Source organism: Xenopus tropicalis, chromosome 9 (genome assembly GCF_000004195.4).
Source record: "Xenopus tropicalis strain Nigerian chromosome 9, UCB_Xtro_10.0, whole genome shotgun sequence".
Lineage (NCBI taxonomy): Eukaryota > Metazoa > Chordata > Amphibia > Anura > Pipidae > Xenopus > Xenopus tropicalis.
In genome coordinates, this window is record NC_030685.2 from 9,365,104 (window position 1) to 9,375,030 (window position 9,927).

The window sequence follows — 9,927 nt, forward strand, 5'->3', positions numbered from 1 at the left end:
ATTCAGTAGGCACTCATCAACAGGTAGCAGTCCCCGTGCTGGCTGTATGTCTTATAAATATAATTCCAAAGACCTGGAGAGTACACTTATTTGCAGTGAATCAGTGTAATTTTATTGAGACATCTTTAAGCACTACATGTTTCGGCTAACCAGCCTTCCTCAGGTACATGTAATAGTGAAAATAGCAAAGGAAATAAATACCCTACACCCCACCAACAAGTTTCACCAGCTCCACAGTGTGGCCAGGTGTATAGGTTACACAGTAAAAGAAATTGTACTGCCATCTAGTGGCCTACTATCAGAATAACACCTTAGAAGTAGTTATAGTACAGCAACAATGTATTCAATCCTATAACAGTGTTTTAGTATACAACAAAGTATTCAATATTAGCAATAATTTGTACAAGAGAAGGAAAACTTCTCCTACCAGACAGCAGTATGGTAGAAGGATAGTTCTTTTCTGAAAGAAGTCCGTCATTCAAAATTCATTACTGTAAAAATGAAAAGCATATAATTATAGGAAACATTTAAAGCTCAAGGCTTCATTCATCCCCAATGGTTCCAATGTGTCCAATGTATGTATCCATTTTGCCTCAGTTTGTAGAAGCAAGCGTGTTCTGTCACCTCCCCTCCTTGGGACCACTACATCCTCTAGGACCAGCCAGCGTAGAGATGCTGGAGTGTGTTTATGTAAATAAAAATGTTTTCCCACGGGTGTCTGCGTCTTCTTTTTTTCGGGATCATAAATTGTTATAGAGTATTTGTGTTCCCGTATACGTACTTTAACAGGTCTGGCAGTCTGTCTTTTGTACATCTTACCACATGGGCATTTTAGAGCGTATATCACCGATTCCGAGTTACAGGTGTGATATCCTCTAATGGGGATCTTATGTCCCTTATACGGATGTGTTACAAAATCCCCTTTGATGATGGAGTACGTGAGGAAATACCTGACACTAAAGCTCAACTTAAGGCTGCCTCACCAACTTTAATTGATTATGAAAATACGCTACAGGACGTGAACACTACACTAACAAAACTGAGAAAAGATATTCTTGCACGCAAACTTAAAAAATTTGAACGCGATACGAGGGATTACGCTACAGGCAGAGTCTATCAGTGGCAAGCGGATCCCCCTAGACAGATCCGCGAGAAGAGAAGTGGACAGCTGGGGCAGCGCAGAAAGCCGTGGGAATCGGATACCTCAAGACAGCAACGTGAGAGGAGACCGGACTCGTTGGGACACCGCGCTGGCTACAGACCGCACCACGTGGGACGCACAGGAAGTGACGCGACGAGACTTCCAACTAGCAGCGACTCGGAAGGCACCCTCAGTGAGCGGGATTACTCGAATCCCCAGCATAGGCATCGGTTTTTTGCCCGGGATCGGCGCCAGAGGACTGGCGGCGGGCGCAGAGGAGCCCAAGAGGAATCGGCAGCAAGAAACATAACCGAAGGAGAAGGCACAGAGCGGGTCCAGCGTCGCTCGAATCGGACACTCACACAGAGACAATTTTACAGACCGTGACTAGGTCTGAGGTAACTGATTTATGCATTAATCTATCTGATTACACTTTGACACCTGCAGAACACAGTATTATAAATAAGGGTTTGGGTTTTATTCCAACTCAAAGTCCAAACTTTTTTTTTCCTGGAAAGTTGATTTTTTCAAATTCTTGCGCAAATTGAAAATGTGTTTCCCTGAGGATAAGAAATCAATTACTAGCCATGATTTAAGTTCTAAGCTGAAACCAAAAAGTAACTACATACCAGACGTTACAAATGAAGCCTTATCTGTCTTTGAACGTATTGTTACACAAGAGGCTGAAATGCTGTGGGAAAAATCTAACCACAAGCATTTTAAACATAATCTCACTAAATTAGATAGAGAGGCAATACAATCTCTACAAAATAACAAGGACATAGTAATTAAAAAAGCCGATAAAGGCGGTGCTACTGTCATTTTGAATAGAGATGCTTACACATCTGAGGCACTCTCACAACTTAACAACTTAGAACACTACAAACATTTACAAACTGATCCCACTTGGGATATAAAGAGAAAGGTAGATCTTTGTATTAGTTCTGCCTTTGAATCAGGTATTATTACTAAAAAGACTATGGAGTTTCTTACAGTTGTTCATCCACGAATACCAGTACTTTACCTTCTGCCCAAAATTCATAAGAATTTGGAACACCCACCCGGGCGTCCAATTGTATCAGGGGTTGGATCTATTCTACAACCACTCTCCCAATTTGTGGATGTTTACTTACAAGAGATTGTGAAAAGTATACCCCAATGCCTATGTGATACTACTGACTTTTTATGTAAACTACAGGATATAGGGCAGATTTCCCCTGATTGGCTTCTATGTAGTATAGATGTACAATCACTATATACATCTATACCACATGAAGAGGGCATGCGTTACATTGAGGAAGCATTACTCAATAGCAACACCGCACACCCAATGGTATTCTTTCTTATGGAATTACTATCCTTTGTGCTAAAATATAACTATTTCCGGTTTGAAAAGGACTTTTATGTCCAAGTGCAGGGTACGGCTATGGGTAGTAATCTGGCACCCAGTTATGCCAACATCTTTATGGATTACCTGGAACGTAAACTTATACTCCAGAATCCAATACACAGAGAATCCATACACTGTTATTTCAGATATGTGGATGATATTTTCATTATCTGGAAATCAGGTGAAACAGAATTGCAGGAATTCCTGGAATATATTAATTCCCAACATGGCTCAATCAAATTTACGGCGGAACATAGTGCTGATACTATACACTATCTTGATGTACAGGTGTTTAATAAAGAAGGGCATATTGTAACTGACCTTTTCTCCAAACCCACAGAGAGAAATAATATTCTCAGACCAGACAGTTTCCATACACCAAACACCATTAAGGGGATACCCAAAGGCCAGTTCTTACGCATAAGACGCATTGTATCAGATGACTTGAGATACTCACTGAGTGCAAACAAACTTATAAATAAGTTTGTAGAGAAAGGATATGATAGAAGGATGCTTTGCAAATTGAGAGATGAGGTGAAAAAAATTGATAGAAATTGTCTTCTTAAAAAGAAAATAGACAACACTCCATCACAATTACGAATACCTTTCGTTAGTCAATATGGACCTTTAAGCAAACAGCTTGAGAAACTGGTGCTGCACCATTGGTCTATTGTACAAAAAGACTCAGAATTGGGTAGGTTTTGCAAGGCACCGCCACTATTTTCTTATAAGAGAGGCAGCAACTTAGCTGACAAACTGGTAAAATCAGACCTTCAGGGTACAGGGACACAAACCCGTTTTCTCGGCCCCCCAAAATACAGTACCTTCCCATGCTTGGGGTGTGGCAACTGCAACTCCATCATCAAAGGGGATTTTGTAACACATCCGTATAAGGGACATAAGATCCCCATTAGAGGATATCACACCTGTAACTCGGAATCGGTGATATACGCTCTAAAATGCCCATGTGGTAAGATGTACATAGGACAGACTGCCAGACCTGTTAAAGTACGTATACGGGAACACAAATACTCTATAACAATTTATGATCCCGAAAAAAAGAAGACGCAGACACCCGTGGGAAAACATTTTTATTTACATAAACACACTCCAGCATCTCTACGCTGGCTGGTCCTAGAGGATGTAGTGGTCCCAAGGAGGGGAGGTGACAGAACACGCTTGCTTCTACAGACTGAGGCAAAATGGATACATACATTGGACACATTGGAACCATTGGGGATGAATGAAGCCTTGAGCTTTAAATGTTTCCTCTAATTATATGCTTTTCATTTTTACAGTAATGAATTTTGAATGATGGACTTCTTTCAGAAAAGAACTATCCTTCTACCATACTGCTGTCTGGTAGGAGAAGTTTTCCTTCCCTTGTACAAATTATTGCTAATATTGAATACTTTGTTGTATACTAAAACACTGTTATAAAGATTGAATACATTGTTGCTGTACTATAACTACTTCTAAGGTGTTATTCTGATAGTAGGCCACTAGATGGCAGTACAATTTCTTTTACTGTGTAACCTATACACCTGGCCACACTGTGGAGCTGGTGAAACTTGTTGGTGGGGTGTAGGGTATTTATTTCCTTTGCTATTCTCACTATTACATATACCTGAGGAAGGCTGGTTAGCCGAAACATGTAGTGCTTAAAGATGTCTCAATAAAATTACACTGATTCACTGCAAATAAGTGTACTCTCCAGGTCTTTGGAATTATATTTATAAGACATACAGCCAGCACGGGGACTGCTACCTGTTGATGAGTGCCTACTGAATATACTGGAAGCTACGGCAGGACTTTCTTCTATTTCTTCTAATTTTAATAAAATTACACTCATTCTGTGGCTACTAAAGCAAATAAAGTGCTGTCTTCTATAAAAAAGGGCATTGACTCAAGAGATGAAACATAATTTTGCCCCTTTATAGGCCCCTGGTAAGGCCTCACCTTGAGTATGGGGGCAGTTTTGGGCTCCAGTCTTTAAGAATGATATTAATGAGCTGGAGAGAGTGCAGAGACTGCAACTAAACTGGTAAAGGGGATGGAAGGGTTAAACTATGAGGTGAGACTGTCGAGGTTGAGGTTGTTTTCTCTGGAAAAGAGGCGCTTGCGAGGGGACATGATTACTCTGTACAAGTACATTAGAGGGGATTATAGGCAGATGGGGGGGTTGTGTTTTCCCATAAAAACAATCAACGCACCAGAGGCCCCCCCTTTAGATTAGAGGAACGGAGATTCCATTTGAAGCAGCGTAGGTGGTTTTTCACGGTAAGGGCAGTGAGGTTGGGGAATGCCCTTCCTAGTGATGTTGTAATGGCAGATTCTGTTAATGCCAATAAGAGGGGCCTGGATTAGTTCTTGAACAAGCATAGTATCAAGGCTATTGTGGTTGTATATATACTGTAGTTTATGTATGTGAGTGGATAGATAGGTAAGTATAGGTGTGTGTGCTGGGTTTACTTGGAAGGGTTGAACTTGATGGGCTTTTCAACCCTATGTAACCATGTAATATAACCCGCCTTTGTGTCACACCGACCCACATGACCATCTGGTCCCCACGCTCAGCCAGCATAGGGTTACAGCAGCAGGCAAGAGGACTTACATAAGACAGAGTAAATTGTAACTTTATAACATTTTATTGATGTGCCCCTGTCTGGGAACCTGTAAAACACTGCCATTTTAAGGTGGGTATGGGATTAGTTATCCAGAATGCTAGGGACCTGGGGTTTTCCGGATAAGGGGTCTTTCCGTAATTCGGTAATCTCCTACCTTAAGTCTGCTAATAAAATTATTTAAACAGTAATTAAACCCAATAGGATTGTTCTGTCCCCAATAAGGGGTAATTATATCTTAGTTGGGATCAAGTACAGGTACTGTTTTATTATTACAGAGAAAAGGGAATCATTTAACCATGAAATAAACCCAACAGGGCTGTTCTGCCCCCAATAAGGGGTAATTATATCTTAGTTGGGATCAGTACAGGTACTGTTTTATTATTACAGAGAAAAGGAAATCATTTAACCATTAAATAAACCCAATAGGGCTGTTCTGCCCCAATAAGGGGTAATTATATCTTAGTTGGGATCAAGTACAGGTACTGTTTTATTATTACAGAGAAAAGGGAATCATTTAACCATGAAATAAACCCAATAGGGCTGTTCTGCCCCCAATAAGGGGTAATTATATCTTAGTTGGGATCAAGTACAGGTACTGTTTTATTATTACAGAGAAAATGGAATCATTTAACCATTAAATAAACCCAATAGGGCTGTTCTACCCCCAATAAGGGGTAATTATATCTTAGTTGGGATCAAGTACAGGTACTGTTTTATTATTACAGAGAAAAGGGAATCATTTAACCATTAAAAAAACCCAATAGGGCTGTTCTGCCCCCAATAAGGGGTAATTATATCTTAGTTGGGATCAAGTACAGGTACTGTTTTATTATTACAGAGAAAAGGGAATCATTTAACCATGAAATAAACCCAATAGGGCTGTTCTGCCCCCAATAAGGGGTAATTATATCTTAGTTGGGATCAGTACAGGTACTGTTTTATTATTACAGAGAAAAGGGAATCATTTAACCATTAAATAAACCCAATAGGGCTGTTCTGCCCCAATAAGGGGTAATTATATCTTAGTTGGGATCAAGTACAGGTACTGTTTTATTATTACAGAGAAAAGGGAATCATTTAACCATGAAATAAACCCAATAGGGCTGTTCTGCCCCAATAAGGGGTAATTATATCTTAGTAGGGATCAAATACAAGCTACTGTTTTATTATTAGAGAGAAAAATGTGAATTATTTGATTACAATGGAGTCTATGGGAGATGGCCTTTCTGTAATTCACGACTTTCTGGATAATGGGTTTCCGGATAAGGGGGCTAATACCTATAATCACAAGGCAACCAGTCTGCCCCTTCTGTGGAGCTAATGCACTGAGGAGTAATAGAACAATAACAATGTTTATATAGTGGATTTTACACAACAGAGAAATTACATTACGTGAATATAAACATACCTGTAAAACAGTAGGGAGGACACTGCCATTCTCAGGTAGGTATGGGACCCGTTATCCAGAATGCTCGGGACCTGGGGTTTCCCGGATAAGAGGCCTTTCCGTAATTCGGATCTGCATACCTTAAGTCTACTAATAAAATGATTTAATCAGGAGGACACTGCCACTTTCAGGTACCTCACAAGGTCGCCAGCCCACCTACATTACAACAAGTAATTAATTCAACATGTCTCCATAAACATATTACAGATTTATATAACTGGAAGGAATTGCAGCATAGCTGATAAACATGGCACATTACCACATAACAATCTCAGCACAGTACAACAGGCAAATCACAACAATCCAGTGACAGTGTGAGGATTAAATCATATAGTTTTTACCACAGCAGCCATTTTGGATACATGTGCTCTGCCTGTCTTCAGTACAAACTCTTGGTAATATGCTACACACATTGCAAAAACTGCTAAAAGCACAAAATTGCTATCGCTAAAGGTAAACAGGTCGCTGTAGTAAATAAATAATGTTTAAAATCAACTATTGAACTTTTGAGGTTAGTGGAGCTAATGCACTGAGGAGGGACCAGACCAAATGACAAAACATACAGGGGGGGGGGGGGGGGGGTAGGGAAAGGCCATTAAGGACACTAAACAATGGTTTACTGTTTGGCTATGATTTTTACACAGACGTTAGCTGGCCCTTCAGAAACTATTTATAACTTAATCAGAACCTAATAAACAGTAAAACATACAAATGTATATGTTGCACTCCTGGTCAGTATATTGGTACAGTCCAAATGATTTTTCCTGTCAGGAGTTTAACCTCTTGCAGATAAGAAATATTTGGGGAATATTCATAAATATTGGACTCAAATATTGGATTCAACTGGTTCTCCGTATTCCCTTTACTAAAGGCTAAAGATAATATGGCTAGAAATATTGGACCATGTGTTCTGGGCTTTTTGTACCAGACCAAAACCACTAAAGCTCTATAGAAATTAATACCCATTCTTCTTAAAAAACCCACAGTAGCTCTCCGTTCTTTTATACCAGAGATGTGTCAATAAACTTACTGCTGCTTCTGTCACTCTATCGCCTTCTGTCAGGTAATCCCTGCCAATGTAACCCGCCTTTGTGTCACACCGACCCACATGACAATCTGGTCAATACACTCAGCCAGCATAGGGGTAGTTACAGCAGCAGGCAGGAGGAGTTGCACACATAAGGCAGAGATACTGTAACTTTATAACATTTTATTGATGTGCACCTGTCTGGGGACCTGTAAAACAGTAGGGAGGACACTGCCACTTTCAGGTACATCACAAGGCAACCAGTCTGCCCCTTCTGTGGAGCTAATGCACTGAGGAGTAATAGAACAATAACAGTGCTTGTATTGTAGATTTTACACAACAGAGAAATGACAATACGTGAATATAGACATACCTGTAAAACAGTAGGGAGGACACTGCCATTTTCAGGTAGGTAAGGGACCCGTTATCCAGAATGCTCGGGACCTAGGGTTTTCCGGATAAAGGTTCTTTCTGTAATTCAAATCTCCTTCCTTAAGTCTGCTAATAAAATTATTTAAAAAGTAATTAAACCCAATAGGATTGTTTATGCTCCAGTAAGGATTAATTATATCTTAATTGGGATCAAGTACAGGTACTGTTTTATTATTACAGAGAAAAGGAAATCATTTAACCATTAAATAAACCCAATAGGGCTGTTCTGCCCCCAATAAGGGGTAATTATATCTTAGTTGGGATCAAGTACAGGTACTGTTTTATTATTACAGAGAAAAGGGAATCATTTAATCATTAAATAAACCCAATAGGGCTGTTCTGCCCCCAATAAGGGGTAATTATATCTTAGTTGGGATCAAGTACAGGTACTGTTTTATTATTACAGAGAAAAGGGAATCATTTAACCATGAAATAAACCCAATAGGGCTGTTCTGCCCCCAATAAGGGGTAATTATATCTTAGTTGGGATCAAGTACAGGTACTGGTTTATTATTACAGAGAAAAGGGAATCATTTAACCATTAAATAAACCCAATAGGGCTGTTCTGCCCCCAATAAGGGGTAATTATATCTTAGTTGGGATCAAGTACAGGTACTGTTTTATTATTACAGAGAAAAGGGAATCATTTAACCATTAAATAAACCCAATAGGGTTTCTACCCCTAATAAGGATTAATTTTAGTTGGGATTTTATCTTAGTTGGGATCAATTACAAGGCACTATTATATTACTACAGAGAAAAAGGAAATCAGTCTTAAAATTTTGAATTATTTGATTAACAAACAAATAAATAAGGTTAAGGAGACTGCCTCATATGGACAAAAGGAAACAAAAGGAATTCTGGGAATGAATTCCAAACTCTTAAAAAAATTCCATTTACATGGGTTTATCCTATAGGCTAAAGCTCACCCACTGGGTTTAAAGCAGAAGCCGGGATAATAGCTGATAAGATTCCCAACTACAGACCGGTTTCGCCTTTCTTGAGGCTCATCAGTGTAGTGCGGGGTTTTCTGATCAGCTTAGGTAGAGTCACCATGTGGTTCTACAAACAAATAAATAAGGTTGAGGAGACTGCCTCATACAGACAAAAGCAAACAAAAGGAATTCTGGGAATGAATTCCAAACTCTTATTTGATTAAAATGGAGTCTATGGGAGACAGCTTCTGGCACTGGTGTTACACTCCACGTGTGGCGCTTACCTAATGGCATGGGACAAACCTGAATCACTCTGCAGTGGTATTGGGAGAGACTAGGTACCTTGTACTTGTTAATGCAGTGCCTCCACCTAGTGGGATTCGGGAGTGCACCTACGGGTGGCCCCACTAGGAACAATAATAATGCATGCACAGTACTTGATAAATTAATTTAAAGGGAAAACTAATACATTTAAAACTCGGTGTTAAGTGGAAATAAGGGCCTTGCTAACTACCTCTGCCAGCGCAAGCTCTCTCACTAACTACCTCTGCCAGCGCAAGCTCTCTCACTAACTACCTCTGCCAGCGCAAGCTCTCTCACTAACTACCTCTGCCAGCGCAAGCTCTCTCACTAACTACCTCTGCCAGCGCAAGCTCTCTCACTAACAACTTCAAACTCTCTTTGGAGATGTTTCATGGAACCTTCTGGCGAGTGCAGCACCTACAGACATGCAGTGCGACTACTAGCCCCTTATATACTCAGATGGGGATCTCCCTGTAGGTGTTTGTTCCACCAGCCTGGACTCCTCACAGAATCTCTTTCTCTCCAGGTTAGGGTTGCCACCTGTCCACAACCTGGGTCTAAACTACAGTGTACCTGCCCGGTTTTCTCTATTTGAAAAAATGGGCAGGCTTCTTTAAGATCAATG